The 18,849-nt window shown below is 50.2% G+C and overlaps 1 long non-coding RNA gene across 1 annotated transcript in view; it reads right to left on the bottom strand.

Moving 5' to 3' along the window:
* The window catches only part of LOC110355665 (uncharacterized), a 52,702-nt gene extending 33,853 nt beyond the window's left edge, over positions 1 to 18,849 (bottom strand). Inside the window, exon 1 of the long non-coding RNA XR_010475610.1 lies at positions 18,719 to 18,849. This is a non-coding gene — a long non-coding RNA (uncharacterized LOC110355665). The remainder of the gene's footprint in view (positions 1 to 18,718) is intronic.

Raw genomic sequence — 18,849 nt, 5'->3', positions numbered from 1 at the left:
GAAACCACACAGAAAGACCCCACCATCACACTTGACTTCTCATCCCTCTTTGTAAGCTCGAGCCCTTGAGCTGCATTGACAGGCGGCTATGCCCACTGTTCCCAGCCACATCAAGGACAAGGTTTGATCGAGCAGAGTCAAAGGCGGATGCTGTACCACGTCCTTCTGTCCTGGCAGGAGCACAGTACCCTGTCACAAAGGCAGCGAGAGATTCGGGATCCTTCAGATCACTCTGGATGTGGAATGTACCCTCAGATGAACTGGTCCCTGCTCCCTCAGTGATGAAGCACTGCCAGGTTTGTAAGGTAGTTTTTTTCCAACAACCCAAGGCTTAACAAATATTCCTGCTCAACTTGTCAATCCTTTTTGGACGGTGTACTGCCTTCCCCCAAGCTTAACTATCAAGGCATGATCACCAACAGAAAAATAACATTCCTCCAGAGGTCTTTAATGAGATTCCTGGTCTTAGAGAGATTTTCTTTCTCCAGCAAAGGGTAGAGAAAACCTTGGTAAAGACTCTGTCCCCCCTATCTATTGCTGTGCTATTTCAATGTCTGTCTGTCTGCTCTCCCTCTTGTCCATTAGCTGTGAGCAGCTTGCAGGGAAAACATGCCTGAAAGCTCATCTGTGCTCATGACTTGTGGCTGGGAAGATACCTGTAAATTAGGGCTTTGCCCAGCAGATCCTCCTAGTCCTTCTTCTCTTGCAAGTGCAGGGGAGGGGTGGTGGAGGTCAGGCCTTTAAAGCCAGGGGACAGTAAATCCACATGGCACTTACCCCATTGTCTGAAGATTCACGGCTTTGTTCTCTGAAGGTCAGCATCCTCTGTTCTGGTCAATTAAGAATAATCTATCACTTCTCCCTCTGCACCCTCCCTGGCCGTATGCTCCTTGTCAGCAGGACACCATTGGTCAAATAAAAGTCAGAACTGCTCAGTGTCCCAGAGATATGCAGCAAGAAGAGCAGAAAAAGGCAGAGAGCTCTGTTTCATGATGGGCTCCCAGGGATCCTGCTTCTCTGAAAGGCTGAGGAGTGGGAGAAGGGGAAAGTCTACAGAGTGACACAAGCGCCTGGGAACAATTTGCAGGGAGGGGGACAGGAGACGGTCCTTCTGACTCTGCCACAAAACAACCCAAACACCTCACGACTTCTGTCACAGTGCCATTCCCACAGATCTCATGGGGATCCCTCTAGCATATATGTCCCTTTGCTCTCTCTATCACTCATATGAGCACATCTCCTTCAACCTGTCTCACAGCTAGAAACACAGCCCACCACCCCACCTTCCCTGCCCTGCCTGCAGCCCTGGTGCCTCCCTGTCTTCTCTGCTTGTGGCCTCTAGAGCCTTCCTCAGAGCCTTCCTGTACCTCATCTCCCTCTGCACCTGCTTTTTTGAGTGTTTCACCATCTGCAGAAGACCACTTGCAGTTCCCTCTTTTGAGGGAGCTGGGGCAGCTCAGGGCAGGCTGAGAGGAGGCTGGGTCTTGGGAATGGCAGGAGGCAAAGAAGGACTCTTGGGAAGTGGAAACACAGAGGCTGGGAGAAGTCCCAGCAGGTCTGTGGGAGCTCCAGATGCCCAACAGACCGCCATGCCATACTAAAACCTGGAATCAGGAACTGACTTCGAGGTCTGAGCTTGAAACCGTTGACCTAAAGTTATTTTCACATGGTTACTCACTTGATGGCACCTCTAAGTGTGGCCAAACAACTGGTCTTTGTAGTTTGCAGGAGTCAAAAGACCTGAGATCTCACATATTCTATGCCACCAAAAACAGTAGCAGAGCCAGGACTACAACCCTGAGCTGCTGACATACAGCTGAGACCAGAGTCTAAGAGCATCCTTCCAGTAGCTTTGGGTTCTGGGATGGCAAAACGTATCACAAAACAGCACATCCTGAAAATTAATCTCACATTTGATTTACAAGAGTTTTCTTAGGAAAAGAACACAGCAGTTTTTCACCAGGGGATGGAAGGAGGCCAGTGCAGGAGAAGTGGTAACGGGGTCTCTGCTGCATCCACTGGCAGCAGGGGGAGGGATGAAGGGAGAAATGTTGACCCTTGGCCATGTCTCAGGAATTGTGCAGCTGACTTGGCCTCTCCTCTTGGGCCCAGAGAGACTGGGGCGCATTCTCCCTCTAAATTTTCTCTATGAGACAAGGATCTGTAAGAGTTTCCAGCCTCCCTGCTTCTGCCTCTCTTTGTTCCCTTTATTAGCTCATTTTGTTTGTCTGCTTAGTTTTTGAGCAGCCCTCTAGGCTGTGTTTTGGAGAAAGGGTTTCATCAAGCAAAAGAAAGGTACAAAGATGAGTTAATGAGAACGATTATTCAGTGACAGCTGCTGCTGCTCACCTCCTAAAAAGTGTAAGGCACAGCCGTGTAAAAACAAGGATTTCTCTGATGGTTATATTCAGGGGGATTAACTTGGGAAACTTTGTTCAAGACCTGCAGTGATCTTATTGGAAATCTAGTCAATAAGCAGGCAGGTACAGGGGAAAAACATACCGTGTTTAAAGTCCATTTGTGGGGAGCAGGGAGAGCCTGGGGCTGGATTGGAGCAGATCAGAGATGCGAGGTCTCTGCTCTGCAATACCTGGGTTACTCACCATCACCCAGGGGTGCACAACTGAAGTCAGTGGCCCACCTGGAGCTCAGAGTCTGTTTGCAGAAGCATTTTCTGCCCTGACTGCTGCAGTCCACAAATCAAATCCTTTGTCTCAAGCCCAAACAACCTGGGCCAGGGCTGGGGAAGGACCAGACCGTGAGCTCCTGCAGTGAACACTGGCTCTGTTTGTCACTGCGGATAGACTCCACTCTACAACTACCGTCAGGTTTGCTAATGATTATCTCTATGTCCATGCCCAAGATGTGCTCATCACCAGCCTCTCTACACAGGGATGTGATGCCCAAGCTTGGCAAATAGTGCCTGCCATTTAATGTTCCCCATCAAGCCACAGAAAAAAACAAATGGACTGGAAAACTGGCCCGGGATTGGTGCTTTCCTTCCAAACTGGCGCCCATGGAATGCAGGACGCCAGTCCGTTTTCAGCCTGGCATCCCAACCAGCCTCCCGCTCAGCTGGCCATGGCCAGGAATAACATTGGTGCCAGATGCAGTTGTCTCTACCTGTGCCACCAGTGGTGGGATGGGGCCTCCCTGCTGCCTGGTGTTCTGGCACAGCTGGCCAAGGGGGACACCCACACCCCGGTCCCCATGCACAGGGCTCAGCTCCCCTTAGAGCCGGCATCACAGCCCTGCCAGTAGCTCAGGCAGATGGTCTGCAAGCCCGGCTCTGTCTCCTGTGGCTGTTTGGACACTACAGAGAACAGTTCAGGCCAACCTAAATCCAGCTGGCAGGTGTCTTGTACCTCAAATGCGAATTTTTTGGCAGGAGCAGCTGTGAACCAAATGGATGAAACTTTGAGTTCCCCATAGAGACCACAGAGCAGGGTCTGCCCCACAACAGCCCCTGGGATTTCCACACCTGGATGCACCCAATCTGATGCTCAGCAGGTCTTCCCTCCACTGGCTTCCATCCTCAGTTGCATTTTGGGCATCAGTGGCCCCACACTTTCAGCCAGGGCTGGCCCTGCTCCCAGGGCAGCATCTGAAAGCATTGGCCCTGGCTCTGCATTTTCCCCACCAGTCTCTCTTTGAAACGGTGCTCCTTGATTCATGGCTGTTTCACCTCATCTGCCACCCCAGTGGCCCCCAAGCTCTGGGGTCCTGCTATGGTCCATAGCTAGCAGTCAGCATTAATCTTCTCCCAGCTGCCTAGACCTGCTGGTCGCACTTCTTTTGATGCGGCCCAGGACACAGTTGGCTTTCTGGGCTGCAAGTTTATTTTTGCCAGGTCATGTTGAGCTTCTCATCAACCAGCATCCCCAGGTCCTTCCCCTTGGGGCCACCATCAATCTATTCCTCACCCAGACTGTATTTGTGCTTGAGATTGCCCCAACCCATGTTCAGGACCTTGCGTTTGGCCTTGTTGAGCTTCATGAGGTTCATACAGGCTCACCTCTCAAGCCTACCAAGGATGGCATCTGGGTGGCATCCCTTCCCTCCAGTGTGTCAACCACACCACACAGCTTGGTGTAGTCAGCAAACTTGCTGAGGATGCACTCGATCCCACTGTCTGTGTTGCAGACAAAGATGTAAACAATGTTGGTCCCAATATCGACCTCTGAGGAACACCACTGATCACTGACCTCCATGTGAACATTGAGCTGTTAGCTGCAATCATCCAATCAATTCTTTATCCATCAAGTGATCCAACTGTCAAGGGATGGGAGGGGGACTCATTGGTGTCAGACATTAGATGCAAGAGCGTAGGAGCAATGGGAAACCATATGAGCAACAATAGGGAAAATTGCCCAGCTAGTGCTCTTGCATCAGCTAAGAGTTTGGCCCTGTCACTGAAGATATGTGTGGGAGGGACAAGATAGCAAATGCACAACAGCCAACAGCCCATGGAAGCGAGGGGACAGCAGGGATGGGCAGAGACCACAGGACAAGGGGAGCAGGGGGAGGTGACATGCTGCTGGAGATGGAGAGTGGGCACCATGTAGGTGATGGCAGGAGCCCCCCTGAAAGAGGACAACAGAAGAATTTATGAGCACAGCAATAATGAAAGTCAGTTATCTGTGAGCATCTTAAATCTTGTCAGAGGTAGGATGAGAGGGGCTGTCTCCAGCGGACAGGTTGGAAGATTTAATGCCGCTGTTCAGCAACATAATTACAAAATGAGTCCCCCCACACTGGCTGCCACTCTGTGGGCAGCAGCTCATGTTCCTGCCCATGATTTCAGAGCTGGTTAGGGCCAAGCATTGACCACCACTGTCAGAGAGGGCCAGCTCTCGGCCAGCTGCAAAGAGAGGGAGGTTAAATAACACAGAAATCACTGCGGAGAGGCTCAGCATCTCTCCCAAAGACCAGGGAGAGTCAGGACGCCACCAGGCTGCTGCAGCCCAAATGTAGGATGCACCAAAAGGCTCATCTCAAAGGTTCAAAGTACTCAGCTACTGAGGACATCACACCAGTCCTGTTCCCCTGGCACACACCAGTGGCCCTGCACATCCTTGCTCCCACAGCCTTGATTAATAGCACTGCATTTCCAGCCACAGGAAAGATAACACAGCCTTGCAGCAGCTTCCTAGGGCTGGAGAGGGACAGGTCCTGAGATTGTCCTTTTCTCACCAGGACAAGCTGCACATAACCTCTTCCCCATCTCATCTGTCTCTGCATACAGGGGTGCAGCTGAGCAGAGTCCAGGCTGGAGTGCACACGCACAGCTCTGCCTGCACCCCGCGTGTCCCCCAGCCCCCATCCCAGCCCTCAGCTCCTCACACAGCTTGGCAAGCTCTGGGCAGCGCAGACGTGTCCGGTGGGTAGAGCCTTCACAGCAAGCACTTGGAGAGCATGAACTCAGAAGTAACAGCGCAAACCCAGGAGCCTCCCTGCATCCTGAGGTCCACATGAGGTGACTCTCTGCCAACCATGGGCCAGCACCAGCAGCGAGGAAGGAAGCCCCAGGCTGCAGCCAGGGACCCCAGGGTACGAGGGGACAGGGGAAGAGCAGCCACAGCCACTGCAGCCCCCATGTCCCCAGAGTCCAACCACAGAGCTGCCTGCCTCCCCTGCCACAACCAAGCAGCCGTGGCATGCTCTCCCGGAGAGAGAAAGAAATCAGGTGAGCGATGTCTACTCCATATGGAGTGACTGTGATGCTGCCCAGGCTTCAGCTCAAAAAAGTGCACATCTTATGGTATAAATATTTTGGTTTGCCTCCTCCTCTCCAGCCCACAAGCTCCAGCATGAGAACCACAACAGCAGCCCTCATCACAGCCGTTTTGGCAATCTGCTCCCTCTGATCTGCACAGTAACCGATGTTTGCTGCAACAAAAGCCCACGCAAACTCACCTGGCTGGGGCAGAAACCCCCGACCCTACATATAACCCCCCACATGCTTCCTGCATTTTGAATCATCATTCCAGAGTTTTGGGATCCCTCAAGTCTGAAACAGCTGTGTATCCAAACTTGTGTTTTATAATGTTGTTGGAGTGCTGAATAATTTTGGACAAACCCTCTTCCTAGTTGGTTCTCTGACAAATAGTTCTGGTTAGAATAAAGTCTGTTTGGGGCTTATTGCCTGCCTAAATTGATTTTTGGGGTGGTTTTGTAACACCATTGCTGAATGCAAAGAGGCATGAGCTGCCATCTCTCACAGGTGCGCAAGGAGAACTGCGATTAAGCTCAGACACCAGCCCCAGAACTTTCTTCAAAGACTCAGTAAAGTGCAATATGAATTTGTTGGTTAGAATGAAAAGACAAAGAAATCCGTCAGGGGCTTTCTTCACCGAGTCCTCTTGGAACAAGAAAAAGAAAGGGAAAGAGAATTTGTCTAATAACAACAATATTAAAAGCTATTTTTCGCCAGTATATATATTATGTCTTTTGAAGTCTTGATAAACGAGATGGTGTCCTGCCTCCCTCAGCTCTGCTTTGGTTGTGAATGCAGCCCGGGCCCTTCATCCCACTCCATCTGCACCTGGGGAGAGACCTGGAGCAGCTCTTCAAGCCGCTGCTTTGCCTTCAGGCGTCCAGACCAGGACAACTAACCTGCAGTGATTGCTCAGGCAGTGCCTGCCTGCATGTAAGCTCCAAAGCTGCACACCCAATGCAAAACCTGAGCTTAGGATCTGCACTTACCTGGGCAAACATTTGTTTTGTGCTCTAATAGCAAGGTGAACAAGCAATTCCCGTGTGTAAACATCCACTCTTGAGACGTAAGCACTACTGAGCGGTGCTGCACTCCTCTGTTCAAACAGCCACTTTCTAGGTGAAATCTGCTGCATTCTTCTCTGTCAACAGAGTCAGTGCTTGGGGTTATCCTGATCTCCTCTGAAATGTCCCTTGTCTTGGATGAGAATGGTCCAAAGGTGGCTATTTATCCATGTAAATGCAATCCCTGGTTTTTAGGTGTGCTCTGTTACTTGTGCCATCTCAACAGATGGAGTTTGCAAAGCAGGAGTGGGAAGAAAAGGGTGACAAACAGCATAGACACAAAAGAAAACATGTTAAAACACATAGTGGGTTCATCCTCTCAGGCTAATGTGATAACTGTCTTCAAAGAGAAAGACAAAGGGAACAGAGCAATCTTACCTCTCTGGTCTTAGTGCTGATGCTCCATGGGGGATAGTGACCAAAGCAAGAACATATGGGGAGTGGGAGAACCCAAAACTAGCCAAAAATGAGTCCTGAAACAGAAAGAATGAGGCTGGAGGGAAGGTACCAGCAGAGCGAGTTTGTGACCCATAATAATTTTTTCATTCATTACATTATGTTGATGACTTTTGATGCTGGTACAAAGCCAGAAAGCAGCAGGAACACATGAAGGGTGCACAGCCCATCACTGAGCAGAAGACAGCTTGGAGCCCACCAAGAGGCAGAATGAGGAGCACAGCACGCAAGGCTCAGGCTCCCGAGCATGGGGTTAGGAACAGCTGTTTCCATTGCTCATCAAGGGCTCATCAGTTGGGAATGGCCAAGGAAGAAAACGATCTCATAAACTATGAGTGTGATGGGACCCCAGAAGAAAAAAATGCTTGTCTAGGGGACACATTACAATGCCACTCACAGCAGTCTATGGAGCACTGGTTAGACCCTCAGGAAAACCCTTCAGCACCAATAGATCAGAAAAGTGGCAGCACACAAGTTCCCAGCTGCTGTTGTTTTCCCTGGAAAACATTTTATCATTACATTTTCCTCCCAATTTTAGGTTTAAGGCAGGACCTAGGATGTGTTTGGTGACATGTGGGTGGGTCACCAGCATTCAGCCTACTCTGGATGCTCGTTTAGACTACTCAGCTATTCTGAGACTGCTTGCAACAGTCTGGGACAGCACTCATGTCCCATATCACTTCAGTTTATGTTTCTGTTGAGATATAAGTTCACAGAGTAATGAAATGAGCCCTATCCCCATAAACGACCAGGGCTGGGAAGGAGAAAGCTTCTATACCTCCTATAGCACCTAACCCACCCCATGCCACAGGATGGTGTCACTGTCTTCTCCCTATAGGTGGAAGGAAGGTGAGGTAAGACAAGTGAAATGACTTGCTCAGGGTCACTCACCACGTGGTGGCTAAGCCAGAAGGCTACCCACAATAAAGAAGGTTAAAGAGGAACAGAGAAGGGCTCCTGAGTGAGCTGGTGAACAGAGGGCACATGGTACAAAACAGTATAGAAGAAGATATCTTGCTCAGCTTTGGTAAAGCAAACTGGCAGCGATGTGACTTTTTTCTTTAAAAATGCATCTGCACAAAAAACACCAGGGAGGTCAGAAAAAGCTATTTAAGCTGAAGGACAATAGTGGCACAAGAAAACAATCCATATTAATGTTTGCAGGTTGTGGGGAAAAGGAAGAGAGGAATGGGTGGCTTCAAGGAAAGACAGAGGAGATACAGGCAGGACAAACCAGAGCTGCCAGGCAGGGGCCAAGCAGGAGCTGCCTCTCACAGGGGAGGATTCCTGTGGGGTCGATGCCCTTGCAGAGCTCAGGGTCCATGCACTTCCCACCTGACAAGGTTAAACAGAGAGGTAAAATGAGACAGTCACTGGCAATAGGTGTGATAGGCGGAGGGGAGGGCAGGAGAAGGGTTATGGAGGCGTTGCAGCAGAGACACCCGATGCAGGACCTGAGCAGGGAGCACTGGGGAGCTGCTGCCCTGCTCACTGACATGAGTGGCAGGAAAACAAGTGCCTGGGCCCACAAGCCAAGCTGGTGCCTCCTGTTCTCATCCCCTGGGCTTTCCATACACACTGGCAGGTGCTGGGGAGAGCCACAATTCCCGAGTTGTGCATGGGCCAGCAAGGGGTACAAATCCCCCAAAATGTCACCAGCCAGTGCGGTATCCCCAGCAGATCCCATGTGCTCTGCTGTCCACTTGGCTCGGAAGCAAGAGGCAGATATTGCTTTCTCATTTCTTCTTCCAGGAGCAAGTCTTTGTTATTAGCCCTGTGAATTATTTATTCTATCATAATTAATGCAGGACTGTTAACGGCCACAGCAAAGCTCTGCAGCTCACCCGTCTGAAAACACTGCTCCACTTCTGCTCACCATTCTGGCATTAAATATGCATCAGGACTGATAAATTGCTCCAACACACTGATCACCGCGAGCCTGTTGAACAAAGTGCTCTGAGCGTGGATACCTCCCTCGGGAAGGGCTGTGCTGGGGAGTGAGGCATCTCCCAGACAGGACAGGCTCACTCCCCTCTCACAGCTCACTGCGTCCCTTGCTCTTACCACTGAACAGATACACCTTACCAGAGATGGCATGCAAGCCATCCTCAGATAAATGAGTCCCCTCAGGCTCTCACTTCACATCTACCCTCTCTCTTTTTAGGTCATGTTTAGAGCAGATGAACCCCTCCAAGTCCTCCTTGCTTTTCAGACCCACTAGGTTTGCAGAGACATCAGCCAGGGTGCAGGGCTCCGTGGACAGTGACCATGAGACAGCAGCATGCTCCAATGGATGGGAGGAGCTGGAGGCTTCTCCAAACTTCCCAAGCCTTGCCACAGAACTTGCAGCCACGTCCCTTTATCATCTCTTTCAAGCACTTCTGCAAACACTTCTTTGGCATGAGAGAGGATCTTGTTCCCATGTTCCCCCATCCCTTGTCACAGAGGACTTGGGTGCTCCCGGAGCAGCACCAGTGCCAGTCGCTCCACCGCTCCTCACCCTCCCAGCCAGATGCAGGGCAGTGGAGAGAAGCCCACCCCTGCAGAGCATGGCTCACCGTCACTTGTCCCCATCCACAGCTGTTATTTTCTGTCTAATGGTCAGGCTGCACATTAGCAGAGCTGAAGGCTGTGGGTCTTCTGCTGTGGAGGAGATGATGGAGAAAGGAGCCTACAAAGTCAGAGAAGATTCTCCATCGCAGCCCCTGGAGGTGGATATCTACTCTGGCAGGGCCTCCTAGGACACATTAAGAGAAGGGGTGGTTTCACAGGGTTTAAGTGCCCAGAGAGAAGGAGGAAGATGGGGAGTAGTTGGCCTAATTAATGAAAACAAAAGGAAATTAACAGCTGCTCTGAAGCTGCTGAACAATTCTGCTCCTTTCTCAAACCAGCCCTTAGGAAGTAAAGCAATTTCAGAGTATGAGGCTTTCTCAACCTCAATTGGCTTTTAGGCAGAGACTTGTACTGGGAATACCTGGGCAACTGGGACAGGTATTATAGGATGCCTCAGGGACTCCCTGATAAGCTCACTCATCATTAGGTGAAAAACAAACCAATCCAGATTTAGTGCAACAAATCAGTCTGCCAGGGATCAACACCTGGGAAGCCTTTACTCCGTTATCCATCAAAATCCTTGCCCATTAACATCCCTTGGTCAGGCTGTGTCCCCAGGACACCCTGTACCTGAGCACCCCAGTGCTGCTTATTTTACATTTTTTATCCTTTTCCAAAACTGCCACTCTTTCCAGTTGGCAGTGTCAGGGTCAAGAGAAAGGCAGGTTTCAATTATGGCTAAACTGGATTTAAATCTGAAATATGGCTACACTGCACATAGGTTTGATCAACAGACCATAAGAGCGGCAGTTACACAGCCCAGCTCCATGAGATTGCTCCAAATAGCTTTTCACTGGCTAAACTGGTGCCTGAGAAAGGATCTGACTCTAATATGGAGGTCTGAATCCCGTAACTGAGAGTGGGGCTGGAGGAGCTGCTCCATCCCACCACTCAGGGGTTTAAAATCAGGAGAGAAAAAAGGAAGCATTAAACATGTATAGTCTGGGCTAATCCTGGCCCAGCAGTGAAGTGCATTTAAAATTATCCTTCTCTAAGCTTCACGTCTCTCATTTGATGTTTCTCTTATTCAAGGATGTTTCTGGCTGCAACACCTATTTCTCTGTCAACAGCCCTCAGTGCATCTCTCTTGCTATCTTTAGTCTCGGTTTATCGATCTCTCATTCCTATCTATCCAATCTTTTGTGCTTATTTCTGCCTGTCACTCCTTTTACCACAGAACACCTGTCCTGCTTTACAATGTGTAGCTCATGTAAGCCTCCCTTTTGTGAGTTCCCCTTTCCCGGTGAGGAGGGACACCAAGCAGGGAACCACGTGGTGCCCACATAGGTCTTGGTAAGGGGCTTGGGAGATGAGCAGCCCCAGCAGACAGAGATGCTTTCTGTCAAGAATAAACTCCCCCTCAGCAGGGCTGGAGCATCCCCTTGACTGTGCTTGGAAAGGGGATAAATACAAATCAGGCAGAGCCACCTGAGCTGTGGTGTTGGACCCTCTGTCCTGCAACTCTGCTGTGACACAGCTTATCAGAGGAGATTAGTCAGAACCTCGATCCTAATGCCGCTTCTGAATCCAAAACACCAGCAGTACCCTTGGAGATAAGGGCATCTTTGACAGCGGTGTCAGCTCTCCGTGCTGGCTAAATCAGGGCAAAGCAGGGAAAGGCAGCTGAAAGGAGAAAATAAAGACTGAGCAAAGGGGGAGGATGGAGGTGTGCCCTCAGAGCTGCTCTTGTTTTATTTTCTCCTTTCATGTCTTTAAAGGTGAACAGGGAACAAAAAAAAAAAAAAAAAAAAGCCAAGAACAAAGCCCTATCACTTACCCTGGCTTGTTAACTCATTATCATTAATGTGGACCATGCTGTGGCAAGCAGTACAAGGAGCAGGAGAAGGATTTTCTGTCTCAGAGCAGGTGAACAAAGTCCCTCCTTACTCAGCAGGCAGTCAGTTTTCAGAGGGCTTGAGCTGATGGATGGCCAGGCATCCCCTGGCAAGTCTCTCCAGGGCTTGGCAGGGCTGAAACCCTCACAAAGGGTCTGGTCCACATTTTCATGCTTTTTTTTGTGGGATGAAGCATGCTGGAGACCCCATCTCTGGACACAGCCGAAGCACACCAAAGCATATCAATATTGACACCCAAAACCACTGGGACGTCCATCTGTCATGAAGGTTAACAGTTGGAAACTGGTTTACCCTCTGCTAAGGAACTGAGCTTGGAGCACTATCAGGGGCTCAAACTCATCAGTGGCCACCACAGCCACATGTGGTGGACAAAGTGGGGTTGGAAACCCCATACCCTGGCCAGAAGACAGGTCTGGATCCTCAGCAAGTCTCAGTGTTCTGTGTCTATCACAGCTTTCGTAAGGATGGCTCCTAACTGTAAAGTGCCCTGTTGTTCTTCAGGCAAAGCTAAGCAAGTACATATGTGGACTCACCTGGAAAGCCAACAGAAAGACTGGTGCCCTTCCCGAGTGAGGCTGAAAATCCCCAGAAATCCCCAAATCCTGACCCCACCAAGCAGTGCCAGGTGACTGCTCCCAGGAGTGCTCATAAAGGCTGAAGTGGGAACATGTAGCTCCATGAAAATATGGCCAAGGGAACATCCAAGACAGATACCCTTCTCAGGAGTGGGGAAGGATACACACCATGGTGATGATATCCAGGAGGACAAAGCGCTGCAGACATGTCCTGAGTTACAACAGCCTTGTGCCATAGAAATCCTGGGGCTAAACCTTGGTTACTTCATGGCCCATAGCAACTCAGGGACAGAAAGGCTGCTGTGCTTATTTCTCTGTCTGAACTACTAGATTGCTCCTGCCTGGGCAAGCAACAACCAAGACACTGATGCAAAGACCATTTTTTGCCCTTCTGCCACAGCCACAAATGAGAGAAGTGAGAAAACAACCACCAGTAGCAGACAGATATAGAAGATTCGTGCCTCCAATAAAAACTGTCCCCACGTTGTAGTCCCAGCACTTCAGCTGGAAATTGCTTTCACAGAAGAAGGATAATAACAGTGAGGCTGTAAGGGCATGTCCTTATTTAAGAAGTTCTGTTAGGTTCTTGGGAAGGTCAGAAAAAAGGCGCAGGATGCAAAGAAGGTTTATGCTCTAGCTTTGGATACTCTAGTGTAAGACTACAGTCCAGGGCTTCAAAATCAATGGTTCAAATTACTCCCATGCTCTTTGCAAGCTGTGGTCTTTGAAAGTGCATGCTTGGACTTCCCGTACAGGAGTTTCACCACACCTCTCTGGTGCTCTCCAACATGCTCCTGGGCAAAGAAACTGAGGCCGGGATGGGTGACAGTGTCTGGAGTCCACCATTGTCCCAGAGGGATGCTCCATCCAGGCTTCAGCAGGCTGCACAGCAATGGTTACTCCCAGTGCTGCCAGCACTCACCAGACTCCTCATATCTCCTTGGCCTATCTCCAGCAGCAGAGCAGGGCAAGAGGAACCACCAGGTGCAAGTGCAGGCTCCCCTTCTCCCTTATCTGGCATTGAGCCTCTCATTATTGCACTTTTTCCACTGTAAGCTTGTTCACACCTCCAGTGTTGCCTTGTGCTGGAGTGGAAAAGCCCTACAGCCTCAGGGCATGAGTCTCTCAGACACATCTCACCTTCTGTGAAATGGTCCCAGCAGCTCTTCCCTGTCCTGCCTACCAAGTTCACATGTGTTAAATGACATGGTTGTCATAAGTAACCTCCAGCTTCACGGTATAAACACAGCTCTGATGTGGTAGGGAAATCCTTCTAGGATTCCCGAAAAGTGCCAGGTCTTGTCTGAAATAACTGCTGCAGCAGCCAAAGGCTGACACAACCTTAAATCTCACCAATGCAGAACAAGGATCCTCAAAATCTGAGGCTTTATAACAGGCCCCAGGAGAAAAACAGCATGAGAATAAAAACAGAGCAAGGGCACACGGAGACTTGCCCCATGATGCCAGCCTCCAGCAAGTTGTGGTCTTGGGGACTTCTCAGTCTGATTTCTTTGGTTTAAAAGCTGCTATGCTCCAACATGGGACATGGCAGTTCGTGACCACTGGAAGACCAGGGATTCTGGGACAGAACATATTAGGGAACCCAATGTTTATCCACACAACAGACACAACTGAGGAAAAGGAAGGAGGAGTGTGGCAGTAATTCAGCCTTAATTAGCCTCATCAAATATTCATCTCATAATTTCTCCGAATTTACAGAGAACGTTAACAACATGAATACAATTCATTGACTCTTTGAAGACCCTGAAGTGTAAAGCTGACCCACTCCAAAACAGAGAACAGACTGGGAAGGAAGGGCATGGGTTTAAGCTGGCAGTTATGTGCTGTTTAAATGGGAGGCTGCAGGCACTGGGATTTGCTCCAGCAGGGCTTTGAAGATGCCAAGGTCAGCCCAGGGCCTCCACCTGACATGATCCCCCTGCCCTGCATCCCAAAGAGCTCACCAGTCCTGGCCAGAACTGGGTTTGGGGGTGGCAGCTGAGAAGTTTTCTGGATTTGGCTCCTGAGATGACGTGACCTGTGCTGATGAGCAGATAGGAAATGTCTCAGCCTGGGGTCTACCAGCAGCACAGCCTTGCTGTCCTCCTGGTGTGAGACCAAGGTTGGAGAAGGGAAAAGGAATAATAACCAACTACTCCAAGCAAATAGTTCCATAAATCTGAGTCCTCACAGAAAGCAATAAAGCTAAGGCAAATTTACAGGGAACCTTTGCCATTGCTTTGCAGTAGAAAGATTTCCATAAACTGCTGGGGTCTGGTGCATTTTGTTTGCTTGTTGTTCTGTGGGTTTTTTTCATGAAACATTTTCCCTCAATTTCTCTTTTACAAAACTTTGTTTTTAAAGACAAGCAGCCCACTGGCACCCATCACTCAGGGGCTCTGACAAGCCAAAGCAACTGTCGGACCACACTTTGTCTTCTGGCTGCATTCAAGGTTTTGCATTTCAACGGTTTTTATTTTCCTAACGGAGTTTTCTCTCCAAGGCCAGCACACTATCAGAAACCAGAGTGCACCAGCACAAGGCAGAACTTCACACAGAAGTCTTACAATTCAATTTACTGCCAGGGAGATGCTGCAGCATGTGGCCACAGCAGGAACTCTCAAAGCAGACACTATCCAGGTAGCAGGGTACAGAACAGACCCAGATTTAGGAGCATCCAGATTATGGTGAGATTTGCAGGGATCACAGAGGGTTGAAAAGGAATAAGACTCACTGTGTGCTGGGCAAGCAGGCAGGGGAGAGCATTGGGAAACAGCAGGGCTCCTGAAGCCTTTCCTCAAGGGTGGAATGTGTCTGCACCATCTGCGGGCTGCAGAGCAGGCAGGAGAGCCCGGTTGCTGGGTGCAGAGTCCTCCTCCAGGCCTGAGCATCGAAAAGTGGGCACAAGCCATGCCTGGGCTCTGTAGCTCATGCCAGCCCAGATTCATGAGTGCACTGAGGATGCAAGGGGTGGCCCAGGGACACCTGCTCGGGACAACCATCAGCCAGGGTCTTGCAGACCAGGCAGAAGGAAGAAAGGACCACCAGAGCAGGAGGGGAGTAGAAAAGGCTCGTTGTGGAGTATAGCACCTGTTACTCATAACTGTGATACAGAAAAATTATTTTAAAGTCCTTAGTTGAGGTAGGGTGAGCTACCAAAGGCCCCAGAATAAGCTGTAGTGGCAACATTGTTAGCCCAAGCCCCAAAATGTGGGCATAAATGACACAGAAGACCCCAGAGCCACCCACATCTCATGGGTGGCAATGCAGACTTGGGAGTTGAGCAAAATCTCTCCCAAGGGTAACAAAAACTTCAGGCAGCAGAGGTCACACGGTCACACATATATGCAAGGCACCAGGTTTAGTCAAGCTAGCTGCAACACGAACTCGCAGACCAGTGAAGAAAGAGCCAAGTGTGAGACCTGCTGGAAAACACTTAAAACCAGCCCCAAATGGACTCAAGCAAGAGGAGGAAGAAACCCCCACGCTGAATGGCACATTGTACCTGGCAGAGCTGAGGAGGATGATGGCTCATTGCCCCCCACCCTGCACCCCAAGGCACCCAGGGGCACCCAGCGCCAGGGGAAACATCAGCCTTTACTTGCACAACAGCTCGTAAATGCAGCACTGCTGATGGCATTTGTTAAGTATTGACTGAAGAATCAATAGGCTGTCAGTGTTAGTATCACTTTAACCAGACTAACAATAACAACTGTTCATTGCAATTTTGGTTACATTACTAAAAGTTTTAATAAGACTAACAAGAAATTCTTAGTTTGGCATAAGAAAGTGCATTCAGCTTTTGATGCATAACATCCCCCAGCTCAGCCACTGCATCTCGATCCTGCCCTGCCTCCCGGGGTGGATGGGATGCAGGGACCTGCCATCCTCCTGGTGGCTCAACACCACCCCCTTCACAGACACCCTTCTCAGGGCAAAATCAGCGCTAATGCCTCACAGCTCTCCCCACTGCAAGCAACATTTGTGGGTCAGGGCACAGACTAACTCACCGTCTCCGCCTTGCACAGCTGTCCGCTGCAGCCATTGTGACTTCTGAAAGCCCCTTCAGCAACCAGCCCCTCCTTGCATCAAAGCAACTGGCACGCAAAGGCACAGTGCAAAAGCAGAGCTCTAATCTCAGTCTGTTGCTGATACCACTGCAGAGGCAGGTTAAGGGGATAAGAGGGATCAGCTCACATCAGCCATGCTCCAGGTGGCTGAGCCCCAAACCCAGAAGCAGCCCAGGTCAGAGGCAGGGAAGTGAGACTTTAAACTTCTGCGAAGGGCAAGTTTGCCCATGGGAGAGTATCTCTATAACCATGCAGACAGCAGCATGTTACCAGTTTGTACAAACTCCTGAGAGTGTTACACCATGCTGAGCCCCTGTAGCAGCAGGGAGACCTTTGCTCCCGCACACGGGGATCAGCAGGATCCCTTTGCAGGACAAAGAACACCCCCCTGTGGCTGCTGGGTCTTCCCACCTGCAGGCACCACGAAGCTGACCACAACATTAACCTGGCTCCGAGCAGGGCTGGAAGGGTGTCGCAGGCTGAGAAAGGGCTGAGTTCAGGTTATTTGCTAGCAAGGGACTGCTCAGCCCCACACAAAGCCTAGCAGGGTCCAGTCCTGTTTGCCCCACCTCCTGCAGCCTCCCCCAGGATGCTCCTAGGGGTAGATGTGACAGGTACCACCTTGAAGGCTGGAATGGGCCCGACAGCCCCCAGATTCTGCCCCACTGTGCAATCCCAAAACTTGGCATTGTGTGCAGCTGCTGAACTCTAGCAAAACCCCCCCGTGTGCCCCATGCCAGCAACACCTTCTCGGTCCAGAGGCTTTCCCTACCATGAAAACCAGATGGAGGTATACAGAGGAGCTTGGCCACCCAGCAGAGAGCTGGGTGGCTCCATGTTCTTCATCTCAAGTGGGGACGCTTTGCCCAACTCCCCCCACACCCCAAAAGAAGCCAGCAATTTCTCCATTTCCTTTGCATGCCTCCCACCCATCCAACCCTCCCTCCATTCTCTCAGCCCCTTTGTCAGTGTCTGACAGCTTCCCAGTCCTCCCAGGGGCAAGAAACAGCATGTGCTTACAGCCCACACAGGGTAACAGTTCACCACAACACGTTCACTTTTAATTTGCTTACCGAAGCAATAAAGCAGAAATGAGGAATGGCAGCTAATTAAAAGTATCGATTCATGTGGCATTCAAAACTATCCAGAGCAAGCCAGGGGTGAAAGAATGATCAGGAGCCTGGAAGAAGAAGAGGGAATAACAGGGCTGCAAAGCTCCATTTGGGTATATCCTTGCTCCCTGTGATTTCTTAACATGGGGAAGACTCTTCTGCTACAACAATCCTGCTCCTATAACACACTGTCCCCAAGACACTGGCTCTTTTCTTTACCAGAGAAGCCTCCAAGATTCCCATTACATCAGGTCCACGTGAACCCTCTCTGAAGTTTGACATGCCCCATGTATTTTTAAGACTAGCTGATGGTGAGCAGACAAAAACTCTGAAACGGGGGAAAGCACAGCTGGGATGTGTTTCTACAACAATGGCACAGCACGCTCAAAGGTTACAGCTTGCAGTGCGCTTTGACCTTCACATCTGCAAAACCCTGTGCGAACACACAAAATATGTTGTCTTTGTGACTCAGGTACATGCAGGACTAGGAGGGTGCCTGCGGCCAGCAAATCCAGATTTCCAGTCTAGATGGTCCATAGCTTGCCTGCTCTGCACACCATTGAATCCTCCCTGCTACGAGAAGATGGTTTTTAGCACCAAAGTCAGTGCCTAGAGCTCGCATGGGAATGGGAGTGGGGGAGATGGAGGCCATCACCAGGGACTCGGGTCTTTTCCGTGGCTAGGTTTCTGTCAGTAGAAACATCCATTTCATTAGATAAGGAAGGTGCTCATGACAAGACAGGAGCTAAGGCTGCCTGTGCCTGGCCAACGTGGGTCTGTCTGAAGAGGAGGGTGGCTGCTGAATCCTCACTTCTCAACAAGAGCAAAAACTTTGAATCTCAAGAAACAAGCCAAGCAAAGAGCATCTAGACAGCGCTCTGCCAGTGACAGAGCTATGAATAGACTCAGAAGCACCTACAGCCACCCATGAGGTGAGAAAGTGCCACTCTCTTGCTCTGCATTATCCATGTCACCATCTCCCCACTCCTCTGCCTTGTATAGCTACCAACAGCTGTCCTCATGGGGTTGGGAAAGAGCCAGAAACTGGGACAGAAAGCCTTCTCCCCATCCCTCTGATCACACACACCAAGCAGATGCCACCATGGCCTAGATTACAAATGGAGCAGGATACCCAAGTGCAGAATCACCATCTGAGGACTCAGAAGCAAGGATGATCCTGCAGGCAAGGACTCCTGCTCTGCATATGCTCCAAAAGCTTCCCGGAGAAGTGCCAGAGTACCTTTAAAATTTCTTACCTTCAAAACAGCCCCGGCAGCCTCCTCAGCAAGGTCTGCATCCACATCGTGGTCACGAACCCTGGCAGGATCTTCACCCTCTGCATGGTGTGTTATCAGGGCTTCCTCTGACCTCCAGGGAAAGCTGTGAA

This window comes from Columba livia, chromosome 12 (genome assembly GCF_036013475.1).
Source record: "Columba livia isolate bColLiv1 breed racing homer chromosome 12, bColLiv1.pat.W.v2, whole genome shotgun sequence".
NCBI lineage: Eukaryota > Metazoa > Chordata > Aves > Columbiformes > Columbidae > Columba > Columba livia.
Note: the sequence above shows the minus strand (reverse complement) of the source record. Positions and strands in the feature narration are given on the sequence as shown.